General features: G+C 37.0%; 1 long non-coding RNA gene across 3 annotated transcripts in view; it reads left to right on the top strand.

Moving 5' to 3' along the window:
- The window catches only part of LOC110329170, a 66780-nt gene that overhangs the window by 4502 nt on the left and 45043 nt on the right, over positions 1 to 17235 (top strand). For 2 of the 3 annotated variants that reach the window (XR_003844883.1, XR_003844881.1), the window contains exon 3: positions 3351 to 3431. This is a non-coding gene — a long non-coding RNA (uncharacterized LOC110329170). Of the gene's footprint in view, positions 1 to 3320; positions 3432 to 17235 lie in introns of all 3 variants that reach the window. The other variant, XR_003844882.1, reaches the window with a different exon arrangement.

Genomic DNA, 17235 nt, shown 5'->3' with positions numbered 1-17235 from the left:
TTTTTTCCCTTATCTAATGCCACATGCATTCAGACATGCCATTCATAATTGCGTTCTAGTTCCAAATTTATTTGAGAGTTAGATGGTTCACTTCAGCCTTCTGAAAATGACAGAACCAGAAAATATTTATCCATTACACTTTATTTATGACCATACTCTGTGAAGTATGTTGGCCACCTATCATCTGCCACACTTAGAGCTATTTGTTAATAATATTTGCTGTGCATACAACAGTCATCTGAAAGCAAAGGACTGTAATCTATGCATCGATTTTGTCGCCATCCTTCTGCCAATAAAAAATCTCAGAAGTTCTACATTACAATACAAGTTCTACTGTTAGATGTAAGTTGATACTGCTATGTGATAAATATAGGGATTTTTTTTCTTTCACTTCCCTCTTTACCTACTTTATACTTTGAGGACAGGCAAGTCAAAAAGGCTATAAATATTTTCATAAAAAGGAATTTACTCAGCAAAAAATTCTTTTTAGTGATCAGTGTATCTTCTTCAGTATCTTGATTTCACCAGTCATTTCATTGTTCTAATTCATGTATGTTATTGCATTTATATTGCTTTGTCTGAACACAAACATTTTTCCAATATTTACCGAACAAGACTTAGCATCAATTGTATATCTCAATATTTAGTTTTATTCTTTGCAAGCTATCTTTCTTGTGAAGTACTTTGAGAGAGCAAACCTCAGTGTCAGGAAAGACAGTTACATAAGAAACAATAGATATGAGTGAAAAACCCATGTGCACCAATGGACCTACATCATCACTTGTAGATCTCAGAGCAGGAAGTTGTAATGCATCTATTTTCGTGAGATGATGGTTGGATAACCATATATGGGCAAGGAGAGGGCTATGGGACAACATGCACGCACACACACACACACACACAAACACACACACACACAGAGAGAGAGAGAGAGAGAGAGAGAGAGAGAGAGAGAGAGAGAGAGAGAGAGAGAGGTAGAAAAGTATAGACAGTTATAGAATGCAAAAATGCAAAGAGAAGAGAGTTACATCTTTTTAGCTGAAGAGAGTTACATCCTTTTAGCTGACATAAAGGGTAATGTAGAAGGTACAGAACCTGGAATTTCTCAGAGGAAGATCTTTCCAAGGTCTCACATGTGCGCGCGCGCACACACACACACACACACACACACACACACACACAAACCACACAAACCACACAAAACCAAACAACAACAACAACAACAACAACAACAACAACAAAACCCTTATGGGCAAGCAATGATTCAGAACATCAGACAGCCCACTTGGGGACAAATTGCATTCTTCAAGCATGCTATGAAAGGAATGTAGTACCTGTATAATATAAAAATTGAAACTTTTATTTATATCAGTTTAAATTATGTGTAGAGTATAATTAAGAAGATATTTAGGGTAGTTTATCCTTTATTAAATGAAGAAAACAGGTTGAAAAACATCTCAGCAATGTTTTCTTGGCTTCTCTGTTTCACCCTATACCTGATTTTTCCCCCTTTTTATCCCCCTTACTTTCACTTCCACCCCAACTTAGAAGGAGATCAAAGTAATCATGACACACAGAGGGGGAGAGGGACCTGGGTGTATAAGAGTTTTGTAGAAGGACAAGATAACTATAATTAGCTCTCAAACTCCTGCATAAGGAACAAACACCTGAAAGATTTGTTAAGGATGCCCGTTAAATTCAGCATCTGATTGAAATTTTAGAAAACAAATAGAATTCTATTGAGTCACTTTTACGTGATTCTTTCACAAAGATCCAAATTTGCCACCTTAATATTCTGAATAATTACCTAAAGCTGTAAGTTTGATAACAGACTATCTGGTAACCAAACGTAGTCAGGCAACATGGGTGGCTAAGATATCGAGCATGGAATTAAGTTTGGTCAGAGAAAGAATTGAAAGTCAGGGTAAAAGTTATAACCAGATTAAACTATATGCAGGTCCCTTATTAGTTGTGTTGTAGGCTAATGTACATGACTCCCCTGCTCACAGCATTCTTCTATGTATGTCCAGTTTATGTCAATTTATCCTACACTGAGCCAGAGAATTCTTCCCCATGTAGAATATGAGTAGTAATTCATCTTTCCTATACAAAATGTGTTTTTCTTTTTAATCTGGCATAAATTGCTGGAACTTTTCTGTTCAACACAGCTGGAGATAGAACCAATAGATATCCAGCTGCTATTATTTTCCCAAGTATCCTTATCCTGTAATAAGACTAGCATATAAATTACTCTGGTGGGGCTATGTCATATCCAAAAGAAAATGGGTTTCAGGATGTTCTTCTGTGCAAGTGTGTATTTTTATATTTAATCCATTTTATTCAGACATTCATTTATTCCTAACCTGTTTTCATAACTGATTTTGAATGAGTTATATTCTTTTAGACTGAACTTTAACAACACATACAGAAGACTATGCAATGTGAGTTATGGGTTGCTCTTCCCTTTTAAGATTGTTTCTCTAAATTAATTATATTTATAGTTCCTATGGCTACAAACATAGTTTTAAACACATTAAATAAATTGTTCATTTATAAGGTGACTGGACATTTACTTTTATGTCTTAATAATCTCTTTTGTAATAATATGAAATATATTAGCAATTCTTAAAGGATTAGCATTTCATAATTTTACCTTTGTTCCAGTTTCCAAGACTCAAAAGTTATGGTTTTTGTAATGTACAAACTTGGTACAAAAATATACTTTGAGCATGAACACAATCTAAGGAGAAATTGGGAAACTCCTTTTCCTGATCCTTTGATAGCATAACATTTAAAATAATACAATTATTTTCTGACTAAGTTTCACCAAATTACTGAAGCTTAATAAAGTAATGAATGCCAGACATCATTAGGTATACATATGTTTTTATTATGGTAATTACAGCATTATAACCTTAGAAATTTGTAACTCTTAATTGTCAAGTATGCATCATCCTGAAGTCCTGTTTTCCATAGACTTTTGTAATTTACTTAGACCTTCTGAGACTTGGCCTATTCATACATGGTTTTGTTTTTATCTGTTACTGGTATTACTTTTCTTATTAGGATGAAATCATCATCATAGAAAAATTCACTTTAAAAAACATATTTTAACTTTATGAAATTAAAATCTTATATTTCACATAAATTTAAATACTTTTCCTCATATGTATTGTTTCCTTTTTATTTCCCTAAACAAAAGTTGAATGAATATAAGTTGCTTTTGATTATTAACCCATTATTTGTTACAAGGTCAAAGCAAAATTTTCCCTGTTTACTATTATATAGCTTTTAAAGGTATGTCTCTAATGATCTTACAGATCCTAAAAGAAAGAATACTTGTATTTCAGGAAGAGCTTAAAAGATATTCATGACCTTGAATTGGTGTTTATTTCTGAAACAAAAGAAAAATGAGAGAGGAATCCAAAGAGGTAAACACCTTTATTTATATTTAACCATGCATATGTGTGTACATATGTACTTTTTCTTGAATAAAATATTAAATAAAATAATACATTGCAATAACAAATAAATATACCAATTGATTTAAGAAGCTATGTCTAGAGAAAATGCTTAGGCAATATCTTGGTTACACATTCAGTGCATGTAATTTTTTTTTTCATTATTGCATAAGTGGGCCCTTCTCCCACTTTTATGGGTTTTTTGTTTGTTTGTTTTTTGTTTGTTTGTTTTTTTCAAGACATGGTTTCTCTGTGTAGCCCTGGCTGTCCTGGAACTCACTCTGTAGACCAGACTGGCCTCGAACTCAGAAATCTGCCTGCCTCTGCCTCCCATGTACTGGGATTACAGGCTTGCACCACCATGCCTATCCCACTTTTATGTTTTAGTCTGTACAACTGAAGGTTTTCAGACAACCTTGAGGTCTCATATAATTATAATCAAGTTGTAGATAACCCCCAAGAGGACTGACTAGACACTCAGGTAAAGGTCCAATATCCTACCTATCACTCAATTTTTGAAGATACATTAATGTGTTCAGCTATAATTATTTTAAACAGGAATAGACCTCTATCAATGGGAATCATTCAACTTAAAAGATAGCATGCACACCAGGTGATATGAGGCCCCCAACACACATACTATAGAGGACTTCCAGGTCAGTCTTCATTCAGAGATGATACACCTAACCCTCAAAAGACTGGAGGACCCAGGGAGTTTAGAGGTCAGGTGGGGTTGGGGGGGGCATCCATGTGGTGGTGTGGGCATCCAGGTGGAGATAGTGTAGGGTGAGGAGGAGGTATAGGTTGTGGAGCAGTAGATGGGGAGGGGCAGGAAATAGAAATTACAAATAAAATTAAATTTAAAATATATGCAATATCACCTTAATAAAAAAAAGATTGATTCCAAATTACATATCGAAAGTAATGCACTAAATTAACATATGCATGCACTTGCTATTAAAAATAGGTCCTTATATAAAACATAGGTGTACTATTATTTTATATATATATATAAATCCCAGTGGTGGGGGGTGCTACCCACCTCAGTGGTTTAAGTTCCTGAGTGAAAGACCCACACACAGCCTTTATATTTTAACATGCCTTAATCAGTGCAATAGCTGGGCCACTTACTAACCTCATGTGGTTAATCTACCTCCAGCCATTAATCCTGAGTTCTTACTTATTAAATTCTATATTCTACCTGGCTGCTCTGTACTGAGATGGCTAACCAACTGAGCTGTACTGTCCTAGCTCCTTCCCATGCAGGCTATACCTTCCTGTCCTTCACTCTTCTCAGGCATGGCCTCTCTACTTTCCTCCTCCAGGCACAGCAGGTCTCCTCCTTCCTCCTTTCACTCTCTCCTAAACCTGTGAAATTCTTAAGTCCCACCTCTGTCTGCACTGCCTAGCCATTGGCTGACAGCATCATTATTTACCAATCAGAACCAGATGGGGGTAGGATTCCAGAATCTATGTGTGGGTGTGCAGGTAATCTCACATGAACAGTTTTTTTTTTTTTTAGGCATGTGATTAGGTTAGTATTCATAATACAAGCAACTATTACACTTAGGATACTTTATGAATTATGTAGCATGTGGAGGGTTTTCTTTTTTTGTTTTTGTTTTTGTTCTGTGCTTGTTTTTGTTGTTTCATTTATTTATTTCCTCATAGTTATAATTAAATACATGTTTATATCCTCTCATAGAATTTAGCTGAGGGAGCCCTGATAAAAATATTTTGGCCAAGGAGCTTTCTCCACAAAGAAAAAAAACTTACCATGCATAGAAAAATGTGTCTTTCTTCTGTAACTATTTTGATGTGAGGCCCTGGCTCATTGTCTGACACGGCTTCTGGGATTCCTAGAGTCTCTGCAGGGGTAGAGCGTACCAGCCCCGCTTACATTTCCAGTGACTGTTCCACAGCTCTTGTTGCCAATACCTGCCATTTGTGACAGGCTGCCCATGCTGAGACAGTATCTTGAATTAATGCCTTACTTTCCATGAGCTGTAGGATTTTTTTTCCAGAGCAGGGAATAGGAATTAATTAATTTAAGGCTCTGAGATAGGTTGAAAGTGGGATCTGAGGAGTAGGGAAGAGAAGAGTGAGTACAAGCTGTTAATTCTTTGGGGAGAGGGTCATCAAAACATTATCCATTTCATATTATCAAATTATGTAGACAGGTTGAAAATTAAAATTGAAAGACCCAATTTCAGGCCAACAGTGGTCATTGTCCAGTATATATCCAGGCCAGATTGAAAGTGATAGCTAAACATATGTGGTAATTGTTTGTTTGTTTGTTTGTTTGTTTGTTTTTCCTTTATTTAGTTTAGTTATTTTCCAAAAGTTTGAAGACAGGCTAAGGGCATGTGATTTTTGATATCACAGGAGTTGTGAATCTAAGTTAAAAATGGGTCAAAATATACCCCCCCTCAGAGAATCCTCCCTGAATCATATTTCCTAAATGTGCCTGGAATGTAGGATTATCCCTAAAATCTAAAATCAATACCTTTGAGGAGTCAGGAGACCACAGGATTCACTGAAAGCTCTCAGAGTTATAGAACAAATCTCAAAAGGAGACTTTTTAATCCCTCAAGACCTAAATTGCTGCCTTCTAGTTAGGTCCCATGCGGTTACATTGTTCCAATTTTTCGGAGGTGTTTGATGCACAGTCTGTTTGATGCACAGTCTGTTTGAACGGAGAAATCCCTCCATCTAGAGGTCAGCCTGTGTCTGAAAAACACAAAGGGACATGAAAGGAGGAAATGGTGAGGATTGAAACTGAAAGAACTCACTAAAGGACAGATAGCTCTGCTGGCCCAATCAGGGTTCCAGTATAAGCAAGTGACTGAGAACAATAGAGGTTGGTGTGCAGGCCTCAGGGCTTCCTTTAGCTTTACTCTATTTAGCACCACATGTTAGATTGCAAAATAAGGAAAGGCAGGAAAGAGGCCAGTCTGACATCAGTAGAAGAGACTCTTTCGGCAAGGAAGGCACAGGCACTATCACTCAGAAAAAGGATGCCTGCATTTGTCAAGGTCTGGCCGAGTTTTTTCAAGGTTTGTTTCTACAGCTCTTATCAAGGACTTTAGAAGTTCTATACTTCAGTTCTTATACTTGAATGGAAATCATGGAGAAGGTCTTGGGTGTGGCCTTTACTATCAGGTATTCATTTCGGAGTACCACCCTGACAGGGGAACCTTTGCACCATGGGTCTGAAAGTTTGAATTTCCAGCCACTCTCCAAATCCGATAACAATGAGGAAAAGAAGAGGATAGTGCTCAGATGGAACCGTGAGCTTTGATTATGGCAGTGTAGAGAATTCCCATTCCAAGTCCAGGGAGAAGAACAATGCTTGTAGTCTGCAGCTTAAAGAAACCTTTGCTTTCCTGGGTTGGGAGACAAAGGGTGGATTTCACTCTAAATAAATAAAGAATGGTTCCATGTACATAGTCATTCCACAGCTGAATTCCTCCGTACCCCAAGCTTTGATCTTGAGGCAAGACTCTGTGAATTGCTAACCACATGCATATAAAGGAAGATGGTTTGGAGGTCAGAAAAGCATGATTAAATTCCACATTGCTTTAGGTTTTCAAACTAGCATCAAAGAAAACTTTGAAATAGTCAAGTTTTCTGACATATGGAGAAGAAAATCATACTAAACCTTTTTTTGTAATTCAAGGTTGCAATGGCCTAAAATTAAATAAAAGGGACTGAGTCTGTTAATATGTAAAGAACTGTTTCTATGTAGGAAAATTTTCTTGGATGCTAGCATCTCCACAAAGCTTTAACCACTGTCCGGAAGTCACATGGTCACTGAAGGCTTGCCATGGTTCCTTCATGGTTATTTCAAGTGGAGAGACATAAATGTGTTTTCTCAAAGAATTATTGCTCAACATAACACAAGTACTTGGGAATCTTTGTGTTTACTAGTTGGTGTGCTCAAAAGGGTTGAGGTATAGGAACTGGAATGAAGTGTAGTGTGGCCGATGGAACAATGTACAACATGAGACAGTTGTATTCTGTAAGATTACAGCAGCTCTGAACTTTCAGGGGCTTCCTTCACATATGTGTATTTTTTTTTATTTCAGGATCACAAATTCCATATTGGCTTTAAAATACCTTAGGCTGGCATTTTGTTAGAAACCAGGTGCTTAAGAACATACTAACTTCTGGGTTTGTTATATTTGTGAGGGTTGAATGGCCCTTTTACAGTGTCACATAGGACTATCAAAAAACATAGGCATTTATATTTATGATTCAAAACATTAGAAAAATTAAAGTTATAAAGTAGCAACTAAAATAATTTTACAGTTGAGGGTCACCATGACATGAGGGAAAGTATTAAAGGGTTGCAGCCTTAGGAATGCTGAAAAGTACTCCTCTAGAAGTTCTAAAGATAATGAAAGATAAGAGAAAAATGGCAAGAAAATGTACTTTAGAGCCTCATGATATGACTCAGTTGTAGAAAGTGTTCTTGGTTGCACAAATTTCAAGTATATTTTGCAGCATTGAGAAAGTCAGACCATGAAGAAAATAAATTATCATTGTCTAATGAGGAGTTAACAGTTTTCTCAGATCAACTCATTCTAGTGCATTTTAGTTAAACTTGGTAATCTCAAAGATTATCAAGCAGTTAAGCTGCTTCCAATAACACCTAGAAGTAATGAAGAATCAAAATAATTATTTGACTAGATGGAAATCTTTGGCCTCATTGACTCATAATGCCAATGTTTTTTCCCTACTAAATCCAATCTTTCTCTGTTTTCATTTTATTTATTTGAGATGTAGTGTTTTTTTTTTTTGGGGGGGGTGCGTGTGCTTGCCCTTGCATTAGGTGCAGAGGTGTTCTAAACTGAGACTTAATGTTGGTGGATTTTTTCCTTTGATGAGTATGAAGTGTCCTTCCCTAACTCTTTTGATTACTTTTGGTTGAAAGTCTGTTTTATTGGATACTCAAATGGTGACTCTAGCTTATATCTTGGGACTGTTTGCTTGGAAAACTTTTTCCAGCTCTTCACTGTCCGGCAGTGTCTGTCATTGTTTCTTAGGTATGTTTATTGTATGCAGCAAAATGATGCATCTTGTTTGCATATCCAGTCTGTCAGCCTGTGTCTCTCTTTATAAAAGGATTTATTTATTTTATTATATAAGTACACTATAGCATCTTCAGACAGACCAGAAGAGGGCATCAGATCCCATTACAGTTTTTTGTGAGCTAACATGTAGTTGCTGGGAATTGAACCCAGGGACCTCTGGAAGAGCAGTCAGGGCTCTTAATGACTGAGCTAACTCTCCAGTGGCAATCTGTGTCCTTTTTTATGTCCAAATTAAGTCTATTGATGTTTAGGCATATTAAAGATCAATGATGGTTACTTCCTGTTATTTTTGTTGCTGGAAGTGGTAGTGTGTGTGTGTGTGGGGGAGGGTTACACTGTTCTTTTGGATTTCTTGTGAGATGATTAATATCTTGTGGGGTTTTTTTGGAGTGTAGTTACCTTTCTTGTATTATGTCATCTAATAGTAACCTCTGTAGGCCTGGAATAGTTGAAAAATATTGTTTAAATTTGTGTTTTTAGTAGAATATTTTGGTTTCTCTATCTATGTAGATTGAGATTTTGTTGGGTATAGTAGTTGGGTTGGCATCTGTGGTCTGCAAGTCCAAGATCTTCTGGCTTTAACTGTTCTCTTGAGAAGTCTGGTATAATTTTGATATGTTGCCTTTACATGTTACTTGGCCTTTTCCTCTTATGGTTTATAATATACTTTCTTTTCTTTTCCTTCTGTCCTTCTTTTAATTTTTTTGTTCTTAACCTTTTTTATTAATCATTGTATTTGTTATATTTCAAATTTTATCATCTTTCTCTGTCTCCCATCCATGAAACCCCCCATTCAATTCCCCCCTCTTTACCTCTAAAAGGGTACTCACTCACCCACCCCTCAAACCTCACTCCTCTAGCATTGTCTTTCTCTTGGGCATCAAGCCTCCACAGGACCAAGCACCTTCCCTCAAGTTAAGGCAGTATTCTGCTACATTTTTCCACTCCTCTGTTCCTTCCAGCACTCTCTGATATCTCCTCTATCCCAGATCCACTCTGCCTCTGTTTACTCTCAGAAAAGTGAAGCTTTCCAAGAGTCAACAACCAAACACTATAAAATAAAATAAAATAAAATAAATTAGGGGGAAAATCCTCATACTGAGGCTGGACAAGGAGGATAACTTTCCTAAGAGCAGAAAGAAAAAGTCAAAGACACACACACACACCCATAGGTAGGAGTCCTAAAACGTATCAAGCAAATAGGCACAGCATATACAGAAAACATAGTGCAGACCACTGAAGTCCACCCACTTGCCACTTTAGTCTTTTTCAGCCCTTATATGCATTGATTTGTTGTTTCATTAGGCCATGTCCTTCTTTCCAGCTTTTGGCTATTATAAATAAGGCTGCTATGAACATAGTGGAACATGTATCATTGTTATTTGTTGGAACATCTTTTGGGTATATGCCCCAGTAGAGGTATATCTAGGTCTTCAGGTATAACTATTTCCACTTTTCTGAGTAAACACTAGAATGATTTCCAAAGGGGTTGTTCCAGATTGTGATCCCACCAGCAATGGAGAAGCATTCTTCTTTCTCCACATTCTCGCCTGCATCTGATGTTCCTGAGTTTTTTATCTTAGCCATTTTGATTGGAGTAAGGTGGAATCTCAGGGTCATTTTGATTTGCATTTCCCTGATGACTAAGGATGCTGAACATTTCTTTAGGTGCTTTTTGCCATTCGAGAGTCCTCAGTTGAGAATTCTTTGTTTATGTTGTACCTCATAGCATTTTTAATGGATGGACCCCAAAAGCAAAGTGGAGTAGGGTGGGCTGTGGCATTACCCAATCATATTTTGATACAAATTAAGCAAGGAAGTAAAATGTTGGTGTAAAAGGCCTTATCCCAGTCACCTGGTTTTAGGGTCCTTGACTCACTTTCTGCAGTCAGCTCTCCTTCTAGGTTTCTGGCTTGGAATTCAGAATGATAAGGGAACAAAAGACTGGGCAAGCTTTGCAAAGTAAATTTAAATCATGAGAAGCAAATCAATTACAAATTGTGTGCCCTATTATAGATCATAGGCAAGTTCCTTCTTTAAATTTATTTTTACTGGTTAACAGACAAATGGGAAATGCATGCAAAAGCAGGGCAGAAGTTGGTTCCAGGGTCTGGAAACATGATCTCGGTTTTGATCTGCCAGTAACAAGGAGATTGTTCCTGGGATAGATGGACTCAAGCAACTATCTCCTATCACAGACTTTATTAACAGAAACACAACAGGTCTAAGTAAAAATAGAATCTGCATTGGGTTAAAGAAAATATTTTTAGAGCGTCATCAAGAAGCATTAAGTGTAGGTACCATATCTCATTCCTCAATGGTCAGGGCAACAGAAGAGATCAAGCCCTAGTCCTATGAAAGTAGACTGCTGTGTTCTGAGAACCTGTAGTGATTCTCCTTCCAGGTTTTCCATTTGCATGATTAATAGATATGTGTAGTGTTTAACTTCAATGCTTTCTAGTTTTTGAAACTAACTTTCCAGGTTAGATAACATCTCCTTTGACAAACTCTGGCTTGGTCCACACAGCTTGAAATTCTTCGGAGGTTATAATATATTGCTATCTGTGTGGCAGATCGTCTCCTTGCATATGTCTTTGTGTCATGTGATATATATTTACATTCTGATAATATTAGAACATTTGTCTTCTTTTCTCCTAAATAGAAAACCCACTGTCTTCTTCAGGGATGGGTTTAATACTCTTTATTATTATACCTCCCTCCTTCTGAATACATTCTTATACATGTTCTAATGGTTCCAACCTTGAACTCTTGGTCCCATTCTTATAAAATGAAATGTATTTGGGAAAGTGGATATTAATAGGCTGGTCATGTTGAAAATTTTGGAAAAGAGAAAATAAATAGGAATGTCCTATAGCAGGCCTTTCTTTTACTCTAAAAATTTACTAAGTTTAAAAGACATGTGATCTACATGTAACCAGTTTCTGTCAGTGGGTCCTACAATCCATGGCTAAGTTACAGGTGTCAAGCTCACAGAGTCAGCAGTTGCCTCTGGTAAAGACCTCCATCCTGGTCACCTGGGGACCAGAACCAAAAGAAAATGTGATAATCAGCAAATGCAAACCTGTGAGGGAAGGTCAATCCTGCCTGTCAGCTGTGTCTGATAATGGAGTGATAATTCTACTTGCTTCTCTGAGGTTCCTCCAAGTGTATGAGTTGCAGTGGACTGTCTTCAAAGCCATAGAATTAATTTGCCACTACTAGTTTTATGCAACTCTGGAAAAAGGTGATATGCTTTTGTGGCATGGCTAGCATATATAGGCCAAGAAGACTACTGTAAGGAGTAGTGCAATTATGTGAATTCTATTAATCCTCTGGGGAAAAACATTTTGGTATAACCATGAGTTAGTGCTTAGACTCCAGTAAATAGCACATTACCTTTGCCTTATAAGTAAACATGAAATGTCATCAGTTCCCCAGAGCAAAATTTTGTGGAAATGTTATTTTCTCAGTAGCTTCTCAAGAGAAGTTATACAGGCTTGAATCTCTTTCTATGGAAAAGGAATGCATCACCATATGGGAAGATGGAAGGATACAGCAAAACTAGCAGTGATATAGGAAAGAAGAGTGATGTTATTCTAGATATGGAGAAAGCAGCAAGTAACAGAAACAATGTGCATGAAGTAGTGAAAATTAGAGGAGAGGAGATTTTTGCATGAAAATTTTTCCGTGAAAGGGAATAAGGAAGTGGTGGCAGGGACATTAATAGTTCAGGGTGTGGTGGGTTATGTTACAAAGGTTAAGCCACCTGGCAAATGCATGTATGTTAGTTGAATCACAGGATAGCAGTATTTTTCTTTGCGGTATGCAGTGACAGCTAAGCTTGATGGGCCTGTGTCTTAGTTAGGATTTCTATTGCTGTGCAAAGACACAATGACTATGGTGACTCTTTTTTGTTTGTTTGTTTGTTTTTTTGAGACAGGATTCCTCTGGGTAGCCCTGGCTGTCCTTCCTGGAACTCACTCTGTAGACCAAGCTGGTCTCAAACTCAGAAATCCGCCTGTCTCTGCCTCCCGAGTACTGGGGACTATGGTGACTCTTAAAAAGGAAACTATGTATTAGGGGCTGACTTACAGTTTTTGTGGTTTAGTCTATTATTTTCATGGTCTAAAGACAGCCAAAATTATGGATTTATTGAATGTGGAGGCATGCAGGATTAGTCTGTGAAATGTGAAGGCAGAGAAATTGAGAAATATAACCACATATGCCACTTGGTATATAGGCTAAAGAAGAGAATTTGATTTCTGATGAACTGTCACATATATGGCATTAGAGATACTGTTACATCACTACAGAAGGTCACCATGCGTATTAATAAGTGGAAGATGGTAGAGGTATGTAGATAACTACTGAGGGAAGTAGGTATTAGGACATTGAAGTCTGATTTCTAAATAACTGACACTGATAGCACAGAGTTCATCACAGACTTAAGGATGACCTGGATTCAGAAAGAATCTTGAGGCTGGCATGAAAATTTAGTGGTATGATGTTGGAGTTTGTCAAAAGACCCTCACAAAGACCACAGAGACTGCCGCCATTGCTGCAAACTGCATGAGGATTTTTATTGATCCAACATGTTGGAGACTCCCCTCTCATCACGCAGGCCAGAGAAGAGACCCAGAACAAAGAAAGAACATACTTTTTATATCTTTGTAAGGGCTAGATTTGAGCAACAGGGTTCTCATTGGTGTAGCAGGTAACCCTTTCAGGCATTGGTAGGTTTGTATAGTGACTAAGTAACCCTTTGGCCTAATCCCTCACTTTGCTTGCCTCCACATGGGTTATTATGATTTGGTCAGCAAAGTAATAGTACATTTTGAACTTATGGATCAGCTATTAATGTCACAACTATTAATGACATGGGAATTCTAGCGACAAGTTCAGGGTGTTTTGTGGTCTTTTTCAGAATTCAGTGTGTGGCAGGGGTCAGGAGAATTGCTAATCTTGTTATGGTTATTTCTCTGAGAACAGCTAATATTATTTTGGTAGCTGCAGGCTTAATCATTTTGACTGCTAAACCTATGTTTTTACATTTGTTTACTCAGCCAGCTTCATTATCTGGCTCTGCACTTGGCCTGGTAGAACAGTTTGGAAAGTTCTTTTTGAAGGAGGAAGGTACAGGGTGGTCTTGAATTCATTTTGGGTATTACACTGACTGAGATCTTTGTTCAGATAGGATCTTTATAACATTAGAAAGACTTGGCAGATTTAAGTTACTTACATCAGCCTGCAAAGATTATCTGAAAAGAGAAATGGCATCCTGAAGACAGGAAAGAAATGGAGAAGTAGATGAAGAGGCCTGTGTAGGGTACTAGAAAACAAAGGTTGCAAAATTTGTTTTGAGCAAGAGTTCCTATGGAAAACAATGAAAGCCAAATATATTTTCTAAATAATGTTTGGGAGAGTTTAAATTCTGAATAGAACTTCACAGAGGAATTCAGGATACAGCAATATAGATGAAGGCAATCAAGTTGATCCCTGGCCAGTGGTATTACTCTTTAGATAAATCAGCTTTTCATACTCTTCTGTGAAAAGATATGCTATAATTGGGGAAGTTTTGTACTGGTAGGACCTCCACCAGCATTCAGCTGGGAAGATTGGCAGTTGGAACAAAGGTCACAGTACAAAATAGCTATTCTGATACTCTAGGGACTCATGACAACCAGCACATGTAGCCATAGAGAGCAGAGTCTCATTAGACTTACTTCAGGTTGGGAAGAACAGAAAGAGTCAGATTCACAAGATTAAACTCTGCTGGATGGAATTCTCTATAGAAGATTCAGTGCCACCTATTCATGCTACAGTACCAATAGTTTATCTGCAGAAGTAGTAATAATTGGTGTTAATAGACATTTAGATGTGGGGGGGTGGTATATATCTGACATTTTGGCTTTAGTATCTTAGTTTTGAAAGCCTGAAATCACTCTGTACTTGCTCAGAAAAAAAAATGACACTGGGTGTTCTACATACTTTGTCAAGGTATCATTGTTCTGTCCATCCTCTATATTTTTCTTTTTATGTAGGTAGCAAATTGTTAATCTTTTTGAGCTTTGTATATTTGGAGACTTACTTATGAGGCATACGACTGTACCTGAAAATTATTTTTAAAAGAGTGCAAGTGACAGGTGTAACTATGAAATTTTGGAGACTTTAATGGTTTTGTAATGCACAAGTGATACCCATGAAGGATGTCAGGAAAGCTTACAATAGCCTTTGCCTGTAAATGTTAAAAGTACAAAAATGACCAGATCAGATACTTGCCAAAGTCCTAACATTGTCAACTGAGAATCATAGTGCTAGCAGTGAGCTACCTCTCTTAGCAGATTTTGGCCACAGAGACCCACAGAAGTTTTTAAACTCATAAAGGCTTTTGCAACAAATATTGAATGTGTTTTAGGATTGAATTGGAAGGTATTATCGCTGACAAAGCCAATGGCTTTGGCTTTGGAACTTGGAGAAAAAAAAATTGAACCTGTGCATGTCTGTCTGTGGCATAGTCTCTTCATGATTTCAGGATTACCAGTCCTGTTGGGCCTTTAAGATGTTTTTCCCTGTAAGCTTAAAGTTATCTAACACTTCTGATTCACAATATTTGCCCTTCATCTTTTGTATGGATTTATGAGGTTCAAAGAATGAAAATGTCACACCTTTGAACCCGTGCTCCATTTTCTGTCATTTTAGACATGGTTTACAGTTGTGAATCTTTGCATGTTTTCCTATCTACTGAAAGAACTTTTTTGTTGATGAGTGTTGAAAGGTGCGTTGGTATATCTGAGTAATTTTATTGAGAGATATATTTAGCAGCATAATAGTAGAAGGTTTTCTTTAGGTTCATGACCTATCTAGTCTCAGATTCTTGGTCATTGGCCATACAGGCATGGGCTCAGTCTTATGGAATGGATCTTAAATCATAAGAAAAATGGTATTTAAACATATGGCAATTGTCATACCATTTTATCTTTCCGGCAAATCACTATTGTAGGTTACAAGAATTGTAGCTGGGTGATGCTGATGTTTCTTCTCTTCTAGTAATGTGCAGAGTAACTTCTGCCACCTTCATTTTTCCCAGTAAGAATGCAATTTCTACTCTGATTCCAACTTGATTTCTTCATGCTTGATATTATGAATAAATATCACTTTCAGTAGTTGAACTTTATCATTATGTTGTGGAGAATAGCATCCTTCCCTGTAGACGTTGATGGTTGTGACTTATAAGAGGCCAATTAATGAATGACTCAATCAGAAATTATCCATTTCTGACAAGGGAGGTTTTATTTGGTAGAATAAAATGGCTAGTTGTGAGTTGTCTTCAGTATTGCAAGGTGATTCTTTTAAATTCCTTCCATATATGTGTTTAGTTGTAGATGTTCTTTGAATAACCACAACTTCACTGAGAAGTTAACTAGGTTTCTGCTAATAGGCATTTTATGTCTCTTCTTAAGTATAATTAAAGCATAACTATAAGTATAATCTTTATGTCTTTTAAGTATAATTAAAATGCTGTTGGTTACTACCAACTTATGTGTGCCACTACTGCACCCTTCGATTTATTGGGTCATGTTCTTCACTGATATAGTTCATAGGCATCATGCTAGGTAAGAGTATTGTTGGCCTTCCTCCTTTCAAAGTTTCCACAGTACTAATGGTTATACTTATAAAACAGTACCACACCTAAGGCTGAGGTGATAGTTCAGGGGAAAAGAGTGGCAAATAACTTTGAGGACAAAAAGAGCAGGGAGTTTCGATGATATGGTACCTCTTAGTAATATCAGAAACTTCATTTACAAAATCTCAGCAACAGGACCATCAACAACTGAACTGAATAAGGATGACAGTAATTATCATGCCAATTAAGAGAGGTAAAAGGCCTACAAGGACTCAAGACAACACTTTTTTTTTTTTTTTTTTTTTTTTTTTGCAATTGAAGGAAATTGTGAAAGGAAGAGATGGTCATTCATTCCCAGGGACTAGCACAACAAATTCTAGTACCAAACCGTCAACTTTGAAAACACTCATGCTGGTGGCAATATATGGGCTGATCAGATTATAGTTAATAATATATGTATACACATACACATGCACACACAAAACAACAATTAGTTTTTAAAGGAGGCCATGAATTTGAAGGGAACTGCTGAGTGGTATATGGAAGTGTTGGAATAAGTTAAGAAATAAATATTGTAAGTAAATTTTAATCACAAACATTAAAATCTAGCAACAAACATACACATGTATAAATGCAAGCACACACAAATGTACACACATGAAAAGAAAATAGGAGAGAGGTCTTGAAGTTAGGCTAGACTAGTGATATTAGAGATGGGGAGATTAAAGTATGGAGAGTTGATATTTATGAATATATAATATCCATATACTTATATTGAATAAAATATTTAAGAAATGAAGACAAAAGAGAAAATTAGAGGGTTCTTTTCTGGCTCTCACCTTCATGAGCACACTTATTTACTCACTATATAAAAAATGGTATGAAAGGCTCTTGGTTCTCTTGTCTCTACTCTCTCTCACCTCTTGCCCTCCTTCCCCCCCCCACTTATCTCCTCTCTCCACATGGCCATGGCCAGCCTCTACTTCTCTATCTTTTCTCTCGCTCTCTCTCTCTCTCTCTCTCTCTCTCTCTCTCTCTCTCTCTCTCTCTCTCT

The sequence above is a fragment of the Mus pahari genome, chromosome 1 (assembly GCF_900095145.1).
Source record: "Mus pahari chromosome 1, PAHARI_EIJ_v1.1, whole genome shotgun sequence".
Lineage (NCBI taxonomy): Eukaryota > Metazoa > Chordata > Mammalia > Rodentia > Muridae > Mus > Mus pahari.
Note: the sequence above shows the minus strand (reverse complement) of the source record. Positions and strands in the feature narration are given on the sequence as shown.